We start from the raw sequence: 26,999 nt of genomic DNA on the forward strand, positions 1-26,999 counted from the left end.
AAGTGAAATGGAAAGAATTCACATAGTGGGAAGGCAGTAAGAAGGAAGGAAAGTGCTTAGACAAGTACTAATGCCACTGCGTTCTTACCTCATTGATTGGTAAATAGAAGCAGGAAAATCAGATGAATACATTGGAAAAATGTTGCAGGCAAACTGTTTGCTGATTTCTTTAACGAAACAGTGAAGGTTAACTTTATCCATGTGGGACTGAATATTATACAATGACTGGCCATTAACATTCAAAAATGTGCATAAAAATAGAAAAAAGTCCAGTTGCCTGGACTTTCTTCTATTAATATATATGAAGATTTCCATTTCTCTTCAGTTTAAAATAAAATAAAATAAAGTTTGAAATTCAAACAGTTCACAGGTACAAGAGAGAAGGGATACAGACAATATAAGGAAAATCAGGTACGTTATGCAAAGCTAAAGAAACATACCTAATTATCCTTGTACTTTCTCTGCCCTGTCTCTGTCGTATGTCTGAATTTTTCTAAATTTCATTTTTTTTATTAAAAAAAAAAAAAAAAAAAAAAAAAGGCAACAAAGCTATTCCTTTCTCCATTGCTTCCTTTCCAAAGCACTGATGTACTGTGTAAGCATGGGAACGTAAGTCCCATATGCATGTGCAGTACATCAAGAAAGCCCCATAACACCAGGAAAAAAGTGGAAGAACACCATGGCACCATTATTTATTTATTTAAGTTTACATTTGTTTAGCAGAAAAGTCCAACTTGGAATGAACTAGTTTTCAGCAGAGGCCAGTGAAGAAATGCTTCAGATGCATGTCTTTGTAATGTTTGAGGAAACCAGAGCACCCGGAGGAAACCCACATGAGCACAGGGAGGACATACAGACTCCACAAAGAAGGCATCCCAGTTGAGAATCGAACCAGAGAACCTCTTGCTGTGAGGCAACAATGCAAACTGCTGTACCACTGCACCATCCAAAGACATTTAAGAAAATTAAGTAATTTTTTTTTAAATAATGTCATTGTATTATAGCAATAACCCATGGCTGGGTGTGGGTAATGCTGAATTTAACCATGCCCTTGTGACCAAAAAAAGCCAACCATGGGTAAATCCAGAATTATCCACACCTAGCCATGGGTTATTTTATAACATAAGCATTGAATGTTAACCTCATTTGTATATCCTTTTATTTTAACTGGCTAAGTGAAGAGATTTTCTTTAAAGACCAAGGTGCTAAAGATGTTATAAGAAACTGCCTTCAGAATAATAATAATGGTTCGTAGAAAGAAGAAGCTCAGATGTTGGAAAATGGACCATAGATTTGGCGTAAGAAGTAAAAAGAAGACAGAGAAAATTCAGATTCTCCTTGCAGTCAGATAGGTGGGAAAAGAGAATAACAGGACTATGCACAAAAATCATGATATGAAGAACTGTTTCTCTCCTGACCTATCTAAGGAAATAAAACTTACTTCTTGATATAAGGAGCAAAATGCAAGTCATTAATGGTGGAGAGGTGGGGGGGTGAAAACTTCAGGAGAAAGCTTGGAAATGATATTGTAGAGATATGACTTCAGAAAAAATAGATGAATAATTAAATCTCATTTAATTTGTATTAAAATCTCATATGCTGGATTCATTATCTAATCATTACCCAAATCTTATGAAAGTTGCTGATTCATATAATACTTCAAATATAAATAAATTTAAATTTACATATAAAACTGCTATAAAGTCTGTTAATGTGTTTATCACTTATTTATTAATGGTGCTATTTCTTCACAAAATGATTATTCTAAATCAATTACTTATCCATTCAAGGAATTTTGTAAACCTTGGCTCTAGATGATTGCCAGTGTTAATGTGACACCCCAACTCCCATGTGCAAAAATGTGAAAAGGGAGTTGTGGATGGATGGATTTGAAGCTCATTTGAATAAAGAACCAGCTGGAACGTAATGCTGGCTGCAACTACGCAAAACTGAAAGTAAAAGTCAGTGTCACACGACTATGCTGTCACTCAGCTCCCCAAAACACTGGAAAGCTTATAAAGAAAATTAATTTATTTTAAATTGTTTTATTTTTGTGACATCCCCACTCTGGGCCAGTAATCAAGGAGCCTGAATTCACACCACTGAAACTGGAGAGAGATGTTCACTTGGAAAAAATGGATACACCCAGTATTTCCAGATGCAGCTCAGTGCATCAAACACAATTTCCCTTAAGAGCACATAAGGAACACAGTCAGTCTGGGGGATGGATCCTTCCTCTGTCTCTGTCTGTCTGTCTCTCTCTCTCTCTCTCTCTCTCTCTCCAGATCCCCAATAAGACTCCCCACTGGCACAGGTGTAGGGTTGAGTCCTCAGCCGAGTGTCCAAGCTAAGTTCTTGAGCACCATCTCCATAAAACCAGTGCTTCGTGTCCCTGTTCCAAACAGCTGACACACACACACACACACACACACACACACACACACACACACACACACACACACACACACACACACACACACACACACACACACACACACACACCTGGGAAAGGCTTGCACAGATTTACTAGCTATGCCCTTCTGCCCAGACTATAAGGTACTTACACTACCACCAGACACTCAAAAGCCAGCAACTCTAAGGATCTTACAAGGGTACTTAATTAAACTGAGTGAAATTAATATTAATACAAATGGTAATGTTGACCAAACAGCCAGGCTTTCAGGAGTGACCACAGTGTCATCAATAGATATAAGAACTCTCAAATGTTAACATATTCTCTAAAGGATCAGCCACAATGAAACGTTTAAATACATTTAATAATAAATAATAAAAGAACTTGAAAATACTAAATATCTATTTATAATAAACACCAGAGTTTCAGTCTCAGGAAATATTAAAAATAATACAGGTGGACAGGTTCACACAGTTACAGAAAAGCAATACTTAACTAATCTCGCTATATTTTCCTGACTGATCTAAAGAATTATTACTCCCTGCTTACTTACTAGAACAAGACAAGATGAAGTAGGTGAGAGATCTTTCTTTGGCAGATTACAAAAAAAACAGAAGTCAATGAGACTTCAGTCTCACCAAGTATTAAAATAGCATATACATCTGGTCATCTGACTTCTGGTTCACATGCCCCCCCTTGGCTAGAAGCTGTCAGAATTTAGCACATATGTGTCAATAATACACACACACACACACACACACACACACACACACACACACACACACACACACACACACACAGCCTTGCCAAGATATGCTGCAGCTCCTGGAAGTCATAAAACTATTTCAAACCTCCACCCTTCCAGAGTAGCATTTAGTTCACCCCAAAGACAATGCAGGAAACTTCCTAGTACAGACTTTTTGTCTCAGGCTGCATCGAGAACTGTAAGATAAAATCCTTATGGCCTAAGCCAGGTAATTTCATTTCAAACTATTTTCAAATGGCCTAAGCCAGGTAATTTAATTTTAAACTATTTTCAAAGTTTGAAATTAACCACTTTTCTTCCAGTATCCTCTGTTAAAACATATACATTTGAACAGTTAGAATAATGCATGTATATTTCTTTTTCTGTCCAGCAGTACACACTTTTGATGCATTTTTAACACAAGCAGCTTTACAAATACATTTTTCAACGCAAGCATCTGTACAAATCAGTTTGATATATGAATGACATATAATTCTTTACAAGATTCCAGCTAGATTTGCTGTCATATGCTACATATACACTGCCCTACGTCTCCTGGCATAGCTAGCAATACTTCACATTGTCACAATTTTAATGAAGGTTAATGTTTTCAGCACTTTATTAGCTTTGGTGCCAAACAGTATTTAGTTAAGTTTCATTCATAGTATGCTGCAAATTAAAGTTTTTAGAGAAAGGACATGTATTTCTTCTGTTATTTACCAAGTTAACATTTCGTAAAGAGGTAGAAGACTTTGTTTTCATGTGTTTTATTTACGAAAAAATAATTTGTGATCTGTTACTCATTATATTTGATGCTGTACAGCTTTAAACTATTTTTGTATTATTTAGTAAGTCAGTGTTTATTAAAGTGATTGATCTTTATCTTTCATGTACTGTGTAGGAATGAAATAACTTTCTTGATGTATTACTTGTTGCTTATAATACTGAATGTTTAAGCATTATTGTTGATTTAGTTTAGTATTGCAGTTATGAGAGCTTTACTGTACATTTTTAAAGCTCACTGTATAGAAATGCCCATTGTATTTTAGTTGATACATGGTACACCTTATTCTATTTAGGGATTACTGGTGTTCTGGACAGTCTGCATGCATAGCTGAATTTGCAGTCGATTTTCTGTTTGTGACTATTAAGTGTAGCTTTTAAAATATTCTGCATAGCAGGACTGGCTGTTCTGTGCTTCATTTCCTTGCTACACATTGCTACTGGATTGACCATCTCTAATCACATTTGATCCTGCCTTACTAGTCTCAAAGACATGCCGATTTTTTTTAATCCATTTTCATCTGTGTGCTTTTAAAGTACATTGATAGATAGTTTATTAGTACTGTTTATTATACTAGAGTTTTTTTGGCACTTTTTGCCCTTTTTTAAGTGGAAATTGTTGGTATTCTGGACATTGTACTAGCTTCAGGCTTAATTTATAGTTGTTTTATTTTCTTATTGGATGGGAATTTAATAATAGCTTTCAAATTGTGCTGCATATCAATATCTGCTGCTCCATTTGGCTGGACTGCTCTAATATGTATCTGCATGTTACACATTGCAACTGGATTGCCCAGTTCTAAACAGGTTTGACCTTACTACCAGTCGCAAAGACAGCAGGGAAGTATTTTTTTTAATTTACTGCAATACCATCTGTATGCATTTAAAGCACATTTACTAATAATCTGTAAATCCTGTTTATTATACCAGAGTTTTATTCATTTGGGATGTGTCTTTTTTTAAAGCAAGAGTAGAAAGCTACTGGTGTTCTGGGCATTCCGATTGTTCCAGGTGTAATGTATAATCTCAGGCCATTTGGCCATCAAGGTATACCGACTCCCTCAAATTGGTGTTATACATATGCTTACCAACCCATTTGTTTACTTGAGTTTTATACTGAGTTATGTTTCCAGCTGTCCTTATAGATTAAGGTACTTTGTTGAAGACAGGTGGAATAACTTGAGCAATATAACGATCATGTTTATGTGTCTTATTCCTGTTCATTATGAAGGTCATGTGCCTGTGCCTTAGTGTCTTAAAATAAGTATATGTCTGAAGGTCAAAACTAGTCCTCAGTGTTTCATCATTATAAACAGAGCTTGTCTTAGATAAAATGGTGCCCTAGTGAAAGGGCTCCAAGGCACCTTCTCCCTCCCCCCCTCTGCCCACTGACTCCTCTCATGAACATCACTCAGTGTCCCCTTCCTGTTATACCAGATGGATTATATCTAGAAGACAAATACGACTATATTGACAATGAAGATATTATGTGGAAACTTCCAGTTTATGTGGAAACTTAGTCTGATACACTTAGCATCATTGTAATGAGTCTCTGAAGAGTGAAGTCCAACATGTGTGTTGTGTGTGTGTGTGTGTGTGTGTGTGTGTGTGTGTGTGTGTGTGTGTGTGTGTGTGTGTGTGTGTGTGTGTCTCTCTCTCTGTGTGTCTCTCTGTGGCAGTTTCTCCTTGTTCTATGCAGTGTGTATTGGCAGTGAGCCTCTCCTGATCTATGGTGGTGGCAGTTTTAATTTATCTCTATCTTTAAGTGTATTTATATTAATCCACATTATTGAATCCAATCTGTTTAATTTATAATACTACTGCAGTGGCTCTCTGCACAACTTGTAAGGTAGTTGGTCTGTGCTCAAAAGTGTGTGTGTAATGTAATTTCTCAAACTAAAGTGTAATGTACCAGGCATATCTTCTCCTCTCACTGAGTATCTTGTCTCTCTCGTTATGTGGTAATGGACTCACCTGGACCTGTAATCAGCCAGCCCTGCCTTCTGTCCCTTCCTCTCTCATCCTCACTCCATTCTCCACTGTATTCTTGATATTTTGAGACAGTGACTTGAAATTTGCATCATACTCACAACAAAAAATTACTTACTACTGGACATACATGATTTATCATTCAATATGATTTACCCCTGACATGGAAGACCACCCTAATGGTACAGAATGGTTTGGTTCAACTATAATCCGAACTCAGACTCATAAAACATGGAGAATTCCTGCAAAAAACATGTGATGAGGTTGCAATGATCCCAAAGACTAAAGAGTTTCAAGTGAAAACTCTAAGTTCAAAAAGTTTCTATACCTACAAACTACCCTATACTCACATAGCAGCTCTGTATTGAAGTTTTGTTTCTAAAGGCTTTGTAATCTAAAAAGTCTAAGTTCCTCTGAGTATAAGCCTTCTCTAGGTGCATGTTTTCAAAGCATAAGTCCAGAGAGAAGACATGAGGAGATGGGAACAGGAGGCTAAGTGCTGTAAGGTGTTTTTGCAGACACAAGGTGCAGCAGGGTGCAGGGTTATTGGGGGGGATCTTTAAATTAAAGCTTTAAATGGTTAGCCTAGTAAGTACTCTAGTACTAATCTTAAGCTCTGTGAACATCTACTAAAAATCTAATCCCCTCGCGACTACACCCCACACACTCAACCTCATTACCACAATCAACAGATCATGCTGGAGCCACAGGTCCATAACCCAGAGATTAGATGATGCTGCTCACATGACTTCCCATACATACATGTCAAGAGCAGCACCACTGGTCCTCTTCAAGAGAAATCTTGATGAGTGGATGGGAAATAGAAAATTCACTCTAGGGATCACTCCAGTGGCTCTACTCGACAGAGGCACTAGGAACTAAGGTTGGGTGGCACGATGCCAGGGTAATCCTATGGGCTAGGGTTGTAAAGGCTTCAAGGCCATTAGCCTAATACACACCTATGAACCTATAAGTCAGTGAATCACCACACTATAGATTGCAAATCTTCTGCTGCCACCAAATCTGCAATTCAAGCAAAAATATCCTTGTAACTGCTGACTCCATTGTCAGAAATACAGAGTTTATACTCAGTAGGCTGGACAAAGACAGGGTCATAGGTGACTTTCCAGTGCCAAAATCTATGATGCCATGAGGATCATACAGTCTCACAAACAGAACATATACAAATACAACCTGGTGGTGTATGATTGACCTGAGGTGTTCATCCCATTAGGACATGCAGAGAAATATGTTGGAGCTCACTATGCGTGTGTCAGATGCAGGTAAGACTCTAGACTTGAGTGTAATCCTATCTTCAACAAGAAATGATACCCAGATGCAAAGAGAAAATAATTAGCTTTAATACTTGGTTAAGTGGATGTTGCCATTCTAGGGGGATCCAGTATGTGTCAACTTGGGAGAAGATGATCGACAGTCCAACTTGGCTCAGCAAGGATGGCATGTACTGTACCTATTGTTCCCAGGATTCTGCATACTGGTCAAAAGCACTTGTGGCTCCCATAGTGCCTTCTTAAGCAATGTCTGCCTTCTGGCCATTCCAACATAGCAAATAGGTTGGAGGTAAATGCCAGTCTGTACCAAATTAAAATCATGCTTCTCAATGCTGAAAATCTCAACAATAAATTACTGGATCTCAAAGCTCTCTTAAAACTTGAATACATCCATAAACATAGCTTCCATGTAACATGTAAAGATAGGACTTATTTTTTACTGGATTTCAGTGTTTACCATGCATTCAGACCTATCAGAAACTGTGGGGAACATCAATATTTGTTAGGGATCCAATTATTTGCAGACAGATTCCACATGGCCCACAAACAGACCTTACTAAACTCCTAATTACTATGAACAAGACAAATTCTCAGTTTATAACCTGATATATACCACTTTCTATTTCCCTAAATGATTATGAAAAGATTTCTAAATGTGATTAAGTAAATGCTAACTCCCTTGTACAGACAGTTAACCAGCCCATGAGGTGTCAACATCTTCTTGACCTTGATCTCGCTAACACCATACCTACTTCCACTACTCCTTTAATATCCTCATCACAAATGAGTAATCTTCTCCTTCAGGGCATTGAAACACACCACAATAAACATTTCTGAACTCAAATCTATTATAACTATATTATATACTCTCAAAATTCATCTGCAAGATTTCCAGCAACCAGGTAGCCTCAGTTGTCATTTATAACAATGAATTTTATACCCATCTGACAGTGTAAAGGAAGTGGTCCCAGTCATAATCATATGTGTTAGGGAATATAAAAATAAACATTTTCAGTGGACTGGCAGCATTAATAAGCTCTATAATAAAATAAACAATAATTAAGACCTATAATAAACCAAAATCAGCCCATATTAAATACAATATCAAAAAGAACAGCAAAATCGGAACATTACCATAAGGAAACTCAAAGTGAAATGCAAAGTAAAATTTGCATTCAAAGCCAATGATAATCATAAATCCTTATTTAACTACATCAGAAAAATGATAAATAATACTCAGTGGTGCTCTAAATATATTCATAGTAGTATCACTTACTATGATCCTAAAGATATTCCTAATTTCCTTGCGGATTATTTCATTGCCAGAATCCGTCATTGAAGTTACACTAATTCTCATGTCCATTCCTCCCAAAATATTATTATGGAACATGTAACCGCATTCAATACAGCAAAAAATACCACTCTGTTAATCAAGACAATATACCTGGCTGTTTAGTCAACAGCACCAAACACGCTTTCTCTCAACCCCTCCTAAAACTGTCCTGCTTAATCATAGTTGCAAGATATATTCCTGAGGTATTGGGAATGGACATTTTTATGCCTCTTCATAAAGAAGACCCTAACCCAGATCCCAGGAACTATAGACCACAGCCTAGCAAGTCTAATTTGCAAAGCTGTGGAATTGTATTCTATCTGATTTCATAAACTCTGATATAAAAATTGTATTGCAGCAGACATGTGACACTATGATTTTGTCAAAGGGAAATCATGTCTACCTGCTTCCTCAAGAAAGCCAGTGAAGCTGTAGATAGTGGTCATACAGTTCATAAAACATACCTGGCTCTGGCCAGGTCCTATGATGCAACTCCCCATATTAGAATTGTAAATAAGCATAAAGACCTAAATGTAGACTCTTATGTTGTAAGATGTAAGATGGACATCAAACTAGCTGATAGAAATCATGTAGTTAAAGTAGCAGATGCCATGTCAAAAAGCAAAATTGTGACTAGTGACATTTCTCAGATCTCAATACTGAAACCCCTTTGGTTCAGCATCTACTTCTTGGATCTCCAAACTACTAACTAAACACATGGCTAATTAAATTTGCTAAAGACTGCAAGTTGGGTGCTGTCTTTCCTCAGCATCCAATGCTGTATCATGACAGCACTGTCTAAAGCATGCATATTGGTGGGTTATTAGAAACAGCCTTAAATTAAATATAGTAAAGTATATCGTTGTTACCTTTGGTAAACATTTTTTTTTCTTTCTGCACCCTCCCAGGACTGGGTCTATATCACGTTGTCAAACTCTTAAAAGTTTGAATGTCATATGGTCAACACCATATGATCGAACTTTTAAAAGTTCGAACATTTCAATGGAGATCTCCATACAGTGTGGAATGGGAAGATTTCCCTTTTCTGCACTGTAGTACGATCTCGGAGTTGGTATATTTAAAGGGTGGGGGTGTGGGAGGCACAGCCCCCCCCCACCTTAAACCATTCAGGTAGGTTTATTCTTTGGTTTATTTTTTTTATTACATTTCCGAACTTTTAAAAGTTCAATCATATGGTGTCGACCATATGACTGAACTTTTAAAAGTTCAATCATATGGTGTCGACCATATGAAATTCGAACTTTTAAAAGTTCTATTATGTGATACAGACGTCCAGGACCTTGCCTGAAGGCTACACTGGGAGCATCCAATTGGCCCACTCAGACATGGGAGCTGAGCATTGGTGAGAACCCTATGACATAGTTGTTCCCACCCCATAATCCCTAGCAGCTCTTTAACTCCCTATTGAGAGTTGGGTAGTTGTGAGTGGGCCAATTTGCTGCTCATGGAAGGGACACCTACCATCTTTTCATTGGGAGTACACAATCCTTGCTGGCTCCTCTGAGCCTACTATTGCTGTCCTCAGAGTGGAAGTGTACATCCACATGCTAGATTCTCTTAAGCTTTGCTAGTGCTAAACATCATAACAGCACAGGCTTGTCTGTCTCAAATTCCACTGGATAAGACCAAGTACTCCCACTAAATGTCACCTCTGTGGCAATCCACAGATTTTTCTTTCTCCCTAGGATGGACTAACCAGCAATGGCTGCTTACTCCCACACCTCCCAGGTGGATCCTACAGGCACCTGAGCCTTACTTGAACTCCAGTCACCTGTGGCACAGTAAGGGCTTTAAACCACTGAGTTGGCTTTTAATAAATAGTTCCTGGAAGCAGCTTACAATACAACAGCACACCCCTCCAGACTGATATAGTTGTGAGAGATCTCAGCACCTTCATAGACATCTTCCTCTCCTTTAACCACTGTGTAACAGTAGAAAGGAAATCCTTCTGTGTAGTCAAATTAACTAGCAATGGGATCTCATCCAGGTCAAGAGAAAATGTAATATTTTATACTCTGCTCAGAACAGACCAATATTAGAATGTGATTCCACTTTTGGCATATATCTGTCCTAACACATCACACATCTATAAATAATCCATAGGATCCTAACTAAAAAGATCACTGGACTTAAGACCCTTAGCTACTAAGGCAGGTTTCTGAAGCTTTATCTCGATAGTGTCTAATTTATGTCTAGGATTGCATGCTGTTAAGGACCCAGTCTTTCTTTATCACTTGCACTACAGACTTGAACCTCTATCAACGAATAAGAATGCTGGAAGGACAGATTTATTACTCACCACTTCCCCCATGTCTGGAATAATATTCCATTAAATAGAAAACAGAGTGATACCCCTACTCCCTTTAAAGTAAACCATGACAGTTACATGGGCATCATATTTCTTTTTCTCTCCAGGCCTGAATTGCTTTGTCCTTCTGGTGGTAGGAAGTGTCCAAAAATGGGGAGTGTGTACTGGAATGATGATTATGGTCCATTGACAGACTCTGCCTTATAAAGTCAATAACTGTAGGAATCTATGAGTGTTACTGCTACACAATTAACAAATGACTTTAAACTTATTGTTTTATTTAGTAAGTTACTGTTTCTTAATGGGATATCAGACTCTGTGTTATTTTAGTTAATATGTATTATGAAAAAGCTTTCTTAATGTGCAATTTTTTGTTTTATAATACTAAATGTTAACATTATTACTCATACAGTTACTGCTATAAAATGTATGGATTTTATTGCACTTTTATAAATCTTGTCATATAGAAATGTTTATTACAGTTTGATGATACAAGATGCACCATATTAGGTTTTATGTTTAATTCTACAGTGTTATAAACGGTTAACTGTATTTTTGTTGATATAAGAGCTGTGCTGTATTTATTTCATTTTAATTTTACATAATTATCCAACTCCTGTGGCATAGAATAATAAAAGCTGCCACTGTGGCTCAGGTTACATTGGTTTAAATAGTGGCTTGGATGATTGATGGACTTTGCAGGGGAGAATGGATGTGCCCATCCTTGGAGGGTGGGCTGTGGGGCAGAGCTATCTGCAGAATGCACAAGTCTCATTGCAGGAGGAATTAAGATGCAGAAGATGTAGTTTTTTTGGGGGGGGATGTTACTTTCATCAAGCACCCAGTGAGTGGTAGATATTCTTAGTGGGCATACATCCAAATGAGGAAGACATTATGGGCCTCACAGTGATGTGGCTCACTCACTTGTCTGTTTAGGGAGTGGGGCTTAGGGTCATCACTCCTAGATGCCTTTCATTTTCATTGTTATGAAGGACCCCTTACCACACCGGAATGCACTGACTAAAGTCTTATCGGTGGAGGTTTGATGGCCAATACATATGGAATATAAGTCTCCTAGCTTAGAGAAAAAACTTTACATGGATGAATACTAATATTTTAAACTGCACTATTTATTTTTTAGGTGTCGAGGTATACCCAGTTTGTGGGTGGCACTACTGAGATATCTTTATTCACTTAAATAAAAAATCCTGGGGATTTAATAAACTCCTTGTAGGCTTAGCATGAAACCTGCAAGGTAAGCAGCAGTGCTAATTATATATGCATGCCATGCACCACTTTTAAATGTAAACTACCATGGTTTCATGACCAGCAACAATGTTGGTGGCCAGGAAACCATGTAAAACAATATGAACACTTGTACACATGGACACCTGTTTACCTACTGGCAAACTAGGTCTACGTAATTGTGTGGAAAGCCACTATGACTACCAGGGTTTTTAATAAAACAATGTATACAGTTGCGACACATTACATGAAAGTGTATACAGTGCAGAGTAGTGTGGAAACCTGTTTCAGCATACTGAATAAAAGTTTTGTAAATGATCAGCAAGGGTACATAGACTGCATTATAAATAAATATTCAGGGGAAGTGTGTGTATTGAAAAGGGACACACAGATGAATTGTAGAAATGAATACAAGGGTAGAGGACAGGTGAAACATGGTAATGTACAGCAGATTAGGGCATGTCAGTGAAGATAGTAATACACTACTGTCACTGAACACTAATCACATATCTACATGATACAGTACATATTGCACAGTTATTACATGTTATGTGACTGTTACACAAGGTGACATATCAGTGGAGTGAATTATTTGTGATATAAGCATCCTGACATGAAGGATGGACAGGATATATACCAGGAACAGTATACAAAATAGGGGTTAGGTGCATATTGTGAAGCTGTGCAAAATGAGTTGCCTGAATTTGAATGGAATGTCAGCATAGGTCTCAGTCAAGTGGGACACATATTAACAGGCTCATGGACAAGAGTAGACAGAAGCACGCACAGTGATGGACAATATCAGAACAATACCACCATTAATCCCATGTCCTTGACATAACATATGTGGTTGTGAGTGATCATATATGGTTCTGTAAGAACACACTTGTATAACTGTCGTGATTTGTCAGCAATCTTTGAGGGGAATCAAGCACACCTTCCTCAAAATTTAATATGTGCTGGAGGTGTTAGGAGTGACACTGTTAAACCTGTATATGAGCTTATGAGCAATCCTGGTGAGGTGACAGGTATGCATGACATGTATGTGGCACAATTCACACTGTCAGGAATGTAACCCACTGCCATCATTGTTGTCAATCAGCTATGTATATACTGTGTGCATCACAGGAACACATATCACACATGCATCTTGCATAACAGCTTGATGGCGGTTACACACCATCAAACACTAATGTTTATGCAATAAAAAGATTATTTATGTATGGTCAATAATGTGTGTGGGAGCTCACTGTGGCAAATGTGGTACACTTGAGTAATTCATCCCTGGAAGATGTATTGTGAGGTACATGAAAAGGGTGCATTGTACTTAGTTACTGGTGTGATGAGAGATAACTATAGAACTATAATGGCCTTTGATGTGGATGTCCCATACATACACAGGAGTCATGTTACAGATAAGGGAGTAGTCACAACTGTGGGAACATGCTGGTGGACGTTCCTCATACCATTTACCTAAGTACACAGATCATATACCAATTGGTCTACTTATAGGAGTGTGCTGTCTATATTATAATTAGGTTGTATATTTTCTTTTATAATGTATCAAATCCTCCCATGATTTGTTTTCATCCCCTGTGACTCCATGTCTGTGGCAGCAATCCTCTGTGTGTTTTGATACTGTCTGTATTATACTAATATCGCACTTGGATTCAATGATTGTCCACAATCTGCTATCCTCCTCAAATCTGTTTGGGCAAAGGATGTATAAGTCATTGTTGACATCTGAGACTCAAATAATGAATAGGAAAGGGCCTAGCACAGAGCCCTGAGGTATGGACCTGATAACTGGACTATAGATATAGTTCACTTCACACACTTCAACATATTTAGCTGTCTTGTATGTGATCCAGTGGTCTACCCAGTTGGTGATATTTGTGTTTATGGCAACTTGTGACAGTGTCTCGGTAATACCACAGTGTGGATTTGTGCCTTGGCCAGGTCATGTTACTCAGGATGATAGTGTTGTCATCATGCTTGCCCTTGATGACCTTCTTGAGAACATCTAACAGATGTAACAGACATGATGTAGCCTGAACAAATCACACATGTCTTTTGCACACAGTTGGGATATTACTTGTGTCCTTTAGAAAAGATCCATGATGACTTGTTGGTCTACCTCACAGATGACAAGAGTCAGGATATGTCTATATATGCATACGTCAGGTGATGTTCCCCCCACAGTCAGAAGGCTGCATGTTGATGTACAACCTTCTATGGGAACATAGTATGGATCCAACCTTGTCTGGTAGCTCCATGTTTTAAGTCACACTATAGGCAACCTGTGATGTTCTCAGGGCCCATTGATTCTGTGTTACTAGCTGTACACAATGCACAGATGTGTTTCCCTTCTTAGAATAGAAACAGAGTAATGTTTGCATGTACTTTGGCTGATGGCCAGTTGTGACAGTGTGGTGAAGTAGGAGACAAACCGTCAGCTAGTGGATTGTCTATTTCCCCTGGTTGGATATGTCATTCACATGCAGATCTGTACTTAGTTGTGTATGCCACTTAACATGTCAAATTTATTGGAATAAATGATTTGTGAAAAGACCTACAAATACAACTTTGGTCATTCATCACATTTCACACACTGGTATTATGCACACAGTCGTAAAACTGTACCAATGCCATGTACTTACATCAATTGCACAACATATGCCTATATGTGTTTCATGGACAAGCTGTGTCTGTGCAGCCTGATGCCATATCAGGACACATTACAGATCAGTTGTTTATGGCTGATGCCTAACATTTTCTAACACAAATGCTAATAGTCACACAGTGGTGCTGCTGACCACCTCAATGATCCTTGGGTATAGTAACACAACTGCGCATACAATGACTTCTGAAAAATTGCAATTGTATCAAAACATGTGATACACTGGTGTGTAAGACAAGACTTATGTGGCCATGTAATCAATATGAATTGATATTGATGTCTGTCACAGAGAATTTAATGATGGTATGTAGACACATGCACACCTGTGCAATACTGAAAGCGTCAGTGTGATGGTGGAATGTGAACTGTGTAGACAGTTGATGTGCTCCATTGCAACACATGTCATAATATGCCAAAAATATATATAGAAGTATATCTTACCATGTCAACAATTCTCAGGGGCCATATTACTACAGATGTTATAGAAGGAGCATGTAATGCAATGGTATCAATGGCCATCAATACATTAGCTCATATCACAGATTGCAATACCCTCTTGTAGCCATACTGTACATCCACATCTCAATATAGTACACATCAATAAGAGCAACACTGACATGCCAACTGTTCACAGGCTCATAGGACATTATTAGGCTAATGACCAACATCACATGGAATCTTAGCTGTTATTATACCAAGTAAATAATAATGTCTGTATCTATATTATGTAAGATAGTAAGACTATTGTGTGTATGTGTACATTTGTTGGATTGCATTACATCATGCCACTGTCCATATAGGACATGTGCACCACACCATGACATAATTAGCAATCACACATGCAGTGTCTAAAGATGGCTTGCAGAGGCTCATGGAAGGACTCTGCTTCATGATGTGTGGATGTATATTTGACATGATGGCATCCTCCACTCCTCTTCAGGAAGGCTGTCATGTGGCCAGATGAAAAAAAAAACAGGATGGTGGATGCATGGAAGTATGTGGAAGGTACCCCAAGTGGTATTGAAATGAAGAGCTATTCCAAAGATCATACAATGACCATAACATACCACCAACCACACACACACAGCAGTAGATTAGGCCTGATTTGAACATTACACCTGTGTAGGCATAGAATATGAATGACATGTAATGTCACAGTAGCAACACCACATATGTTTGATTGTACCACTGTCATGTTGCACTTTATGGAGCATGATGACATCATTGTACACTGAGGAGAACATGTTGGGAGATTGTAGGACATGGATGTGTAGTAACACCTCTATGTAAAATTGTCTCAGAAGTGATAGTTGTATGTATAGACACTCAAGTTGCTGCTCTCATTAGAACACCTATATGTGTAGTTAAAGTAGCTTGCAAACACAGTAATTAATGTTACTGGCACAGCACAGGTTTGTCTTGAATACATTGAGTGTATGTTACACAGGATGACATAATCATTGTATGCTACGAAAAGATGGTCGGAGGAGGGTTGCACATAGGTGTAGGCTCACATATTGTTCTAAAATTGTCGCCATAGTGATTGTTGAATGCACACACAGTTTTCTGTAGTGAGAACAGAACCCCTACCTAAATATTTACTGAGCAAAGTACTTAACACATGCACCACAGCACAATAGCTGATGACCTCAGCAGAGTCTGGTGAGAAGAAGATGGTAATAGCAGTGTCCCAAATGCTGGTGTAAAATGGTCTCTTGAATGTCAACCAACTGAGCAAACACACACATACTGATTGACTGTAGTGTGAACAGAACCTCTACTTAACTAAGTATACTGACTAGAGAACTCAGTATTTAACACAAGCGGCACAGCAAAAGTCTGATTTGGAGCATGGCTGACAATGTTTTAAAAGTGATGACATCAGTGTCTGATGAGAAGAGGATGGTAATAGCTGTGTCCCACATGTGGGTGTAAAATGGTCTGTTGAATGTCAGTCAAGTGAACAAATAAATATATACACCAGTTGTCTGCAGTGAGAACAGAATCCCTGCCTAAGTACACTGACTAGAGAACTCAGTACTTAACACAAGCAACACATTGCAAGTCTTTTACTATACTGCAGGACAATTTATAGTGGATGACATCATCATTGGATGTTTGAGAGAAAATGTTGTGAGGCCTGAACTAAATGGATATGTAGGCAAGTACAGCTGGCAAAATATTCATACTCTATGGGCTTGTGCCGATGACTGCAGGTTACACAGTTATGCTCTTTGGCTGACTAGATAGACACACACGCACGGACGCACGCGCACACATCTGCACACACACACACACACACACACACACACACACACACACACACACACACACACACACACACACACACACACACACACACACCAGCTGACTGCAGTGAGGTTAGAACCACTACGTCTAAGTGCACCAGCTAGAGAACTCACTACTTAATGCAAGCACCACAGCACCAGTCTGACTTTTACAATGCTGCAAGACAATTTATAGTGGACAAAATGATACTACTTTAGTTGCAAGCAGTTTACATCACAGACACCATTGAAATAATTGTAGTTGCAAGCATTATACATCACTTATAAACTATCCGGTCATTGTCATCTAAGCAGGTCTTTATCATATGTTCGAAGTTTTATAACTTCGAACATAAAAATATCCCATTTAAATGTTCGAAGTTATAAAACTTTGAACATATGTAAAAAACAAAAAACAAAAAAAAAACAAACCCTGCACCCCCACACCCCCCACTCTTTAAATATACCAACTCCGAGACTGCACTACAGTGCAGTAAGGAAAATCTTCCCTTAACCACACTATAGAGCAGTCTTGGAGTTGGTATATTTAAAGAGCGGGGGGTATAGGGGTACTTGAGGCCTTGCCCCCCTGCCTACACTAGTCAGGTAAGTTCAGTTTGTTTTTGTTTTTTTTTTATTATATGTTCGATGTTTGAAACTTCGAACATTTAAATTTGATTGTTTAATGTTCAAAGTTTTCAAACTTCGAACATATAATATAGACCCATTTAAGCATTATATGACTCATTCAAGTTCTGCCTATTAAACCTCATTCCTGCTCTGCATATATTGTTCCCACAATTCCCATTTTTTTCCTATGTAGTTTGCTCCTTCCCTTTTCTAAAGATCCCAATTCCAGTTGTTTTATCTCTGTTACTATATTCACTACTTCTAGTAAGTTGGTCTAGACTTTGATTTCCATTTTCTGGTAATTGCTTTTTTGGTAGCCACCATAATTAGACTCAGCAAGGCTTTACTATGTCTAGGCAATTTTGATTCTCTAGCATAACACAAAAAATAATCGCCCTAGTCAGTCCAATCTGCTCACCCAGTATCTCCAACAGAGCAGTCTGCAGGGAATCCCTCAAGTCTGCCAGTTCATTACATTCCCAAAAAATATGTTCCCAGCTACCTCTTTCATGCCCATCACACCTCTAACATTAGATATCCACCTGAGGAAAAATTCTTTGGAGTCTACTTGAGGTATAAAAATACCTATGTAAACACTTCTAGGCAAAGATCCTAAATCTTCTAGACTTTGTTGCATATTTGGGAGATATACATATATCCCCCCATTGTCTCTTTCTCTTCCCAATCCTTTCTAAGCTCCTCTGATTGATTCTTATAATTATCATGCAATATTTTATATGCCTTACTAATTATTCCTTTTTTGATGGCAGCTTTTGTTCTATATTCTATTAAAAACTCTGCCAGTGCTTGTCTTTCATTTAGGAACCCCCTATTTCTTTCTCTTTGCCTGTACTTTGATGTCAATCCTTGATATGGAAGGCAATCTCCAACCTGCAGTTCAAATAAATACTTGGCCTCTTCCCATTATATTACCTTTCCCTTTCTAGTTATTTGCTCCCAATACCTTGGTTCCTTTGCCAATTTTCTCCAATAAATTCCAGCCCCCTCTTGCCTATTATCTGTATCCCTGACCACAGTCATCCTTATAGGCAACATCTCTTTTCTCCATTCTCATGCTGGTTTGGTTCTTAGAATACTCCCTGATATTTTATGAATATAATACTCTGTATGATTTTGGTTGTTCTCCTTATGAGTCTGCATCCAAAAATCTCAATCTCTCCTTATTTCTTGAGCTTCCTCCCTGTGTCAGCATATTTCATTTCCACTTTGAATTATTGTTTTCTTCTTGTGCTATGTATAAGAGCCTTAACTGTGTTGCTGTAAAATACCCCCTTAAATTAGGTAATACTAGTCTGCTTTGTTCTACTGGATCATCACTGGATGTTTGAGAGAATATGTTGGGAGGCTGTATGAAATGAATGGCTGGCCATGTACAACTGTCAATATATTAAAGATCTGCATGTTACCAGATTGATGAATGTGCAAAGTATAGTATCTGCTGTTTTGTTTCCAATATGCATGTATACTTTAAGAGACAGATTTACAAGTACCTGTAGTAATGTGGACATCTATTTGCATAAATAGATGTCCACATTACTACAGGTACTGGAAAATCTGAATGTGTATTATCAGTATTAAGATGTACATGGTATATAAGAAAGCATTTTTTATTTATTTCTTTAGTGTAGTTGATATATTTGGGTGCAAGTACTGAGAGACCAAGTTTCAAGTGCATGGGTGCAGGTAATACATGGCTACAGTGTAAATATGAGTTCTTTCCTAAAATGTGCCTTCCCCTTGTTTGAGTTTTTACATGTACTTTTATGGGATGAAGACTAAATGGGCAGTAGACATCAGTAATTCATGCTGTTGTGCACTTACCATAGTGCACATCTTAGCAGCTGGTTTGCACAATCATTGGCAAAGTGTTTGCGCATGTGAGATACACATTTATACTGCTTTCCCCATTTGCGAGTAGTTAAGCAACAAGCAAGCATGAGTCTCTGCTTCATTGATAAAATTATGACTGTTCTATTGGTTTGCTTACCTCCAAGCAAGCATGCTAAGCAGAGAGGCATGGCAGTCACCACTTTGGATAGTAGTAAGTATAAGTAATACACCAGCTGCTTAGCTGGCTCTGTGGCAGCAGGTGTAAATGCATTGAGAGATTTCTTTTTGAACCCAGATGATACAGGGTTCAAATCCAGTTGTAACTGTTTTAAATATACATTTATAGTGCAAGGAAATATCTGTTTATTCTACTTTGACTGTGTGTTACCTTAGCACAGCATGTTTAAGCAGCATTGCATGGAAGTAACTGCACCACTGAAGAGCCATTCACAGTTGCTTGACATTGATGTGAGATACCAAACTCTATGCAAACAGAGAGGACAAAAAGTGAGGGGCTTCATTGACTTTTCTTCACTTACATGTGTGGTGTGTGATTCTATTTTTTTAATCAGATTAAAGGCATTAAAAATAAGGTAGATAGGAAAGTTGTGAAATAGAGGGCAAGCAAGGGGAAGAACAAAGGGCAAGCAATACAGGAATGTGCAGGAGAGAATATTGGCTGAATTTGGACTGTTATCTCAACAAAGAGGGGTGACAACAATGCAATCATGTTGTATAGCCAATAGGACCGAATTGAGTGTGTCGAGCAGACACCTGTGTGAAGTGGAGAGCTATGTATGGGACAGTATTTTGTTTTTGTGGGACAGGTGCCCATTTTTTTTATTTTTTACTTCATTAAGAGAGGAATGTTGGGTAAGAGACGTAGGTATTTCTGGGTCAGGTAAGTGGGGTAGGTGACGAAGTGGATGAGACAAGACACAGGGATGGTGATGGACACCACAGGTTGTGGGACACCATGATTGGGGATAGAGAGGAGACATTGGGTGCCCATGCCCATTAAACATGAGGGCAGTGAGAATGTAGTCCTCACCTGCAGGAGTGCCAGCACCGTCCCCTTGTTCTACTGGCTGTTGGAATGCTTGACTTCTCTTACAGACTATAGATGAGAGTATCCTTTCCATTTGGCATAGACGTGCACCAATGCCGCTCTGCACCAGGCTATACACCAAGCCTGGCAACACTTGGCAGATGATAAAATCTCCACCTCCATCACTACTCTTGGGAGATACCACAGCACCAGCTGACAAGGTAGTGCTACCTGATGTGGATGACTCAGGGAGTGCAGGGGCAGTGGAGACAGTACTGCCAGGTTGGGTCCTAGATCTGCTTGGCATTGGTTAAAAAGCTGGTGGAGTGGGGGCAAATGGAGCCATAGTAGTTGGCCTACCTCCCTCTGCTGTAAACCATTTTGTGATTTGTCAGAGATGGATGACATGGAAACATTTTGACCACACATAGATAAATAAAAAAAAGAGATACAAGGGTTGAGGCAAGAGAAAAAAGAGATAATTAGTACTATCCTATGTGACATACAATGCATTATCACAATAATAAAGTATATCTCTACTTTTACATTTAAATATACTTTTAACAACTACAAACTATGACTAATTATTGCTCAAAGTAATCCTTGCAATGTGCATATATTGCACATATGCTTGGTCAAATTATACAGATTAAGTTAACAGCAGGGCATTTATGCCACTTCTGTTAAAATTATTATGTAATATTTTTATAAGATTTTACTATATCTTTGTTACTTGTGGTACTTGAATCCACAACATCTGTCTACAATATTAGACTTAATTCCTACACATGGCTTGTGCTACAGACTGAAGCATGCAAGCTTGCTTTTACAATTAAGATATGCATGCTTAATTTGTTACTACTGTATAGAAAAGCAATATTTTAGCTAAAGTAATAGTTATGTTATGCTGTCTACATACATCTTGCTTCTCTCAGTCTCTCTAAATGCTCAGCATGGGCTTAGCGTTTCACCACTATCTCCTGGTTGGCTGTGGAATAAAAAGACGAGAATAAGAAAAGAGCATTAAGCATACCAATCTTGCATATATACAGCTGCCTATCTAACTGTAATTTTCTGTATCTGTATACTTACACAACTGTGGGATGTCAGTAATCCTAAACATCCAGCCACTGTTTGAGTTTCTGCCTTTTGAGGTCATTATAGTGGTGCCTACACTGTTCTCCAGTGGGTGGAATGCCAGTCGCACTGGAGGCAGCCTTGGTCAGACTATTCCATGCCTCAGACTTGTACTGGGAGATGGTATAGTCTGCCTGCAAGAGCCTTCTGTCCTGGCACTTTAGAAGGAGTCCATTAAATATTCTGGAGTCCTCAACACCCCACATCTATACTCAAAATTGGGCACCTTCCCTTTTACCTCCAGACATGTCCAATCAGGGAAAACAGCAACAGATAATAAATGATTTCACGCCAATTCATGTTATCGTGTTTACTGTTAGTACGCAAACCCAACCGATTTTGCCAACCACATTTGTGTGACATTAAGCAGAGAGCAACAATACTAAACAGAGAGGAAAGCAGTTTTTAAAATAGGAAGGTTAATCCGACAGTTGGCATTAGTTAATGGAGTGGTTGCTGCTGTAACTCTTACTTGATTCAACTTTGCAGACATGTATTGGGGGCATAAAGTTTATGACCTGGCACTTTTTTGTGTGGCTTTACATACTGATAAAATACATTTATAGAACACAGGGTTAATAACCTATGCATTAGAGACAAAACATATTCCTCAACATAGGTGATTTTTTATTCTTGCCACAGAAGAAGTGCTTGTTGGACATGCTCATGAATTATATGGGTCTAGGACACATGCTCTACTAGAATATGTCTGAATCACAAAACATCGAACACAGATGCACGAAAGCACTTAACATTGAAAAGCGCTTCTGTGTGTGTGTAGTTCAAAATAAAAATCTACGTTTCTGCAGGGGGGCTTCGCCCCCTGCACCCCCCACCCCCCTACTTTATTATTCTCACTCCGAGATCGCACTACAGTGAGGAAAAGGGAATTTTCCCTTACCCGCACTGTAGTCCGATCTACGAAACAGGCACACATACATGGAAGCACTTGTTGATGTTAAGCGCTTTCATGTATATGTGTTCGATGTTTTGTGATTCGGACATATGCTAGTTGAGCATGTGTCCGGATCCCGAATTATATATAAATGGACATGACAGAGTGAAGGGTTAACCATGTATGTGTGTGACCTGACAAGGTCCTGGTTTATACATTCATATGTGTTTGACTATCATTCAGGTCCGAAGGCCATCCAAGGCCAGAGAAGACAATTGTAATTACAGACCAGAATATTCAGTATGACCTCTGTCACACATATAATTCATATGAGCTCCACTGCTATACATACTTATTATTTAGAATTATGTTTAATTTTTTTAATTTGTTTTTAAAAAGTGAGTGAACAAGCATTAATAAAATTGTGATTGTGCTAGATTAGAACCCTGGCTCACATGTATTGTGAGCATTAACTTATACCAGTTGCCACAGGGAGGGTTGGCCTACAAATGTATTTTTAAAGTCATTACTGTGCACAGTGCTCACTGAAACTGAGACCTTGTTTGTCAGAGCTGCTCATTACTTACTTGTATGTATAGATATATAGATATATACATATATAAAAGAGTTGAGTGTTTAAACATGTATGTGCATGACACAACACTTTAGAAAATAAATGTGTAATTGTAGAGCCATAATTTTACTGATACCCACAGTTACACATTTAATATATCTATATAATCTATATATAATGCACTTGCAGTAGGCAGTTATTTCTAAGCTTGATTATTGTTTTCATGCTAATTTTAACTTATTCACTCCAATGGAGCTCAGGAAGTTTGCACTGTAACTTCCAATGAGCGGAGCCGCAGATTTTTGACTGAATCAAATTATGTCTTCACATTTCAAACACATGTTCATATCTCAGGAACCATAGGGATTATGAAAGAAGTATAAATGACAAACTATTTTTAGTTGTAGTATTCTTTAGGTTCTAGGTCTTAATCTGAATTTTATAAGTTACAGTAAACATATTTTGTAAACAGCTTACAATATCTCAGCAACCACTGATGTTATACACATACTAGCTGAGAGTTTTCATATGAGGCTAAGGAGTTCTGTCTGTGTTAGTCAGTTGTTGAGATATTTAGAAAAATGTGAAAATTATATCTATATAAATTAATATCATAAAAAACAACAGTTAATATCTATTTTGCTGCACTAGACAGAGGTCAAATACTAATGTAGCTGAGTTTGCTATTAGGTAAGCTTTAAGATGAAATCTTTTAAGATCTTGTAGATAGCATGATTTTGAAATTATTGATGCAAGTATGAACACGCAATATTTGATGCCTACAGGCATCAGTACGAATTAACTGCAGATGCATCTGGATGCGTCACTCAGATGTAATGAGTTGATATAAAGTAAACTAGAACAACAGGAATAAAAGCTTGTTGCTTGCTGGATTAGAACCCAGGCTTACCGGTATTGCAGTGCTACACTTACACCTACTGCCACAGGAACAGTTCAAAAACAGCTGTATATTTTCCTATTCATTATTAAGTATGTGTGTTAACCTCCATGCAAAACTGCTTAGTGTGTATGCGCAGCAGCAAAAAAATAGAGGATACAATGTATCCATTTTGAAATTGTCTACTGTCTGTTTCCTGTATGCAGGTGTTCTAGACCTGCAGGTGTTGGGGAAGGTTGCTTACTGCCTTACAATGCTGCTTAGCAGGTCTGCATGATGGAAAGGAAATGATGCAACATTGTATCATTTTTGAAATTGAGAATGTCTGCATCCTGTTTGTAGGTGTTTTATCTGGTTCTTTTCTGGGTCATTTGTACAGATTTGTGTGAAGGTAAGCAATGTGCAAACATGACAAGCAAAGCTCACCTTGTTTTATCCTTCTGAGCAATGTTTATAAGGCTTCATCCTTGAAAGACAAAGGAGGGACTTGAACCGTGATCTAAAGATAGTATATACTATGTGGATCACTGTGTTTAACAGAGGTGTTACACACACACACCTGATTCACAGGTTTAGTTTATGTATTGATCATCGCAGAAGTACATTACATAACATTTGTTGTATTTATCTGTTTCCTGTGTTTGCTTTAAGCCACTCATAACTCAAATAGTGGTATTAAAAAAATAATAAAAAAAAATAAATGAAATAAATAACATTACAAAATAGTGCAATGAGCGATCACACAACCATTTATGATTATTGTTTGCAGCAATGCAATTCTGTCTTATCTTTGCGTGGTGTTCATTCTTCTCTTTTCTGAGCAGTAATCTGAAACATGCAGTCTGGAAGGCACTTTGTACCAATGTCCTTAAAATATATGAGAATATTAAATGGTAATAATATACAGTTTTCAACAAAGGCAGGGGAGTTTAGATATTTTTGAACAGAAACTGAGAAATATGTGCTGCTTTCTTACATTTAAAACCTTGATACAATTACTTCTACATTTTGTAAGTATAACCTGACTGACACACCCACTGCAGGTAAGGGAGTCTGAATTGCTGTTATGTTTTCCTTCTCACTATCAATAATTATTCACAGTTGCAATCCATTAGCAACAAACACTGAGGGAATGGCTGCACTATGTTTACATCAGCTACACAGAGCCAAGAATTTAGGGTTCATCAATTCTAACGAGTTCACACCTTGTTTGCATCTTCACCATGCTCACAGGCCTGAATCTACACTATAAAATGTAACCATGTAGCTCGGGAACATGAAGGTCAGGAAAGTTGTGTATGTAGATGACACAGAAGAAGATTGATATTACTTTGGATTTATCTGCACAGCAAAGTACTGATCTTGATAAGGTATGATTGAATTTTTCAGTTATATACTGGATTTGCTCACATGTAACTAGGAATATATATATATATATATATATATATATATATATATGTGTGTGTATATATAGATATAGATATATATATATATATATATATATATATATATATATATATATATATATATATATCTGTATATGTGTATATATATATATATATATATATATATATATATATATATATATATATATATATATATATGGGTCCCCTTCAATAGATCGAACATATAATAAGTTTGAACCTCATATGGCCGAGACCATATGTTCGAACTTGTAAATGTTCAATTGGACTGAATGGAGATCTATGTACAGTGCGGAATGGGAAGATTTCCCTTTTCCAGAATGTAGTGAGATCTCGGAGTTGGTATATTTAAGTAAGGGGATGTGAGGGGTGCAGTGGGGCATAGCCCCCTGCTACAGATGTTTAATTTTGTTTTTTGTTGTTTTTTCTTTTTTTACTTCAGTGTTCAAACTATTACAAGTTCGAACATATGGTCTCGGCCATATTTGGTTCGAAGTTGTAATATGTTCGATCTACTGAAGTAGATCCATACACACACACACACACACACACATATATATATATATATATATATATATATATATATATATATATATATATATATAAGCAAATGTAACATTTATCTGTATGCACTTCTTAGAAGTTAACTGATGGCACAGACATTTCCGTCAGGGCCTTTTACTTTCTCAGATATGCAGCCTTATTAACTTTCATCCCAAGTATTACTCTTACAACTGTTTGTCTTTACACTGTTGTGTGTTATTTCAGTGAAATGTAAATGTCCTATATTGCCAATTACACAGGGGTGTTTGCTTTCTAAGATGGCCAATAGACACCTCTTTTGAAGTGCTGGGAAGAGGTAGAGGTGACTGGCAATTGCATAAAAATGACTGTTCTGTGGTAAATGTGTACACTTGTTTTTAGACAGTTTGAAAGAACTTATAATAATTGACTGATGTGTTCTTGTTTGGTACAAAATGCCATTTGCCTGCTGTTTTGAGGGTGGGGGAGACAAGTTCCATTTCTGTGTTGCCACAACTAAAAAATGTTTTTACAGAAGTTTGCTTTGCTATTGTTAGTCCTTGTTTTGGATCAAGCCTTGATTTATGTGTGACTGTGATATGTTACAACCACATAACCCTTTTTTTTATTTGAATAACTGAAGTTGTTTTGTTTCTCCAGTGGTTAATATTGAAAAACTAAAAATATGTGTTATATCTAAACAGGGCTTTTATTTATGTGATATTTATGTGTAGTTTCCTTCTTTTGTGTTTTATGTCACCTAAGACTATGGCAGCCAAGCATCCCAATCCCTGCAAACCCCCCTTCAGTGACCCGGAGAATGATGTGATTGTACAAGCCTTTCATCAACATGGTGCCTTTCTGCTTGAGAGAAGATGTGGGGATATGTCTGGAAGAAAGCAAATTTGGAACCAGATAGTGAA

General features: G+C 37.7%; 1 protein-coding gene across 2 annotated transcripts in view; it reads left to right on the top strand.

Moving 5' to 3' along the window:
• The window catches only part of THEGL (theg spermatid protein like), a 388,303-nt gene that overhangs the window by 39,425 nt on the left and 321,879 nt on the right, over positions 1-26,999 (top strand). The gene's annotated exons all lie outside the window — the stretch shown is intronic.

Source organism: Protopterus annectens, chromosome 17.part0, assembly GCF_019279795.1.
Source record: "Protopterus annectens isolate FY-2018-M chromosome 17.part0, PAN1.0, whole genome shotgun sequence".
Taxonomy (NCBI): domain Eukaryota; kingdom Metazoa; phylum Chordata; order Ceratodontiformes; family Protopteridae; genus Protopterus; species Protopterus annectens.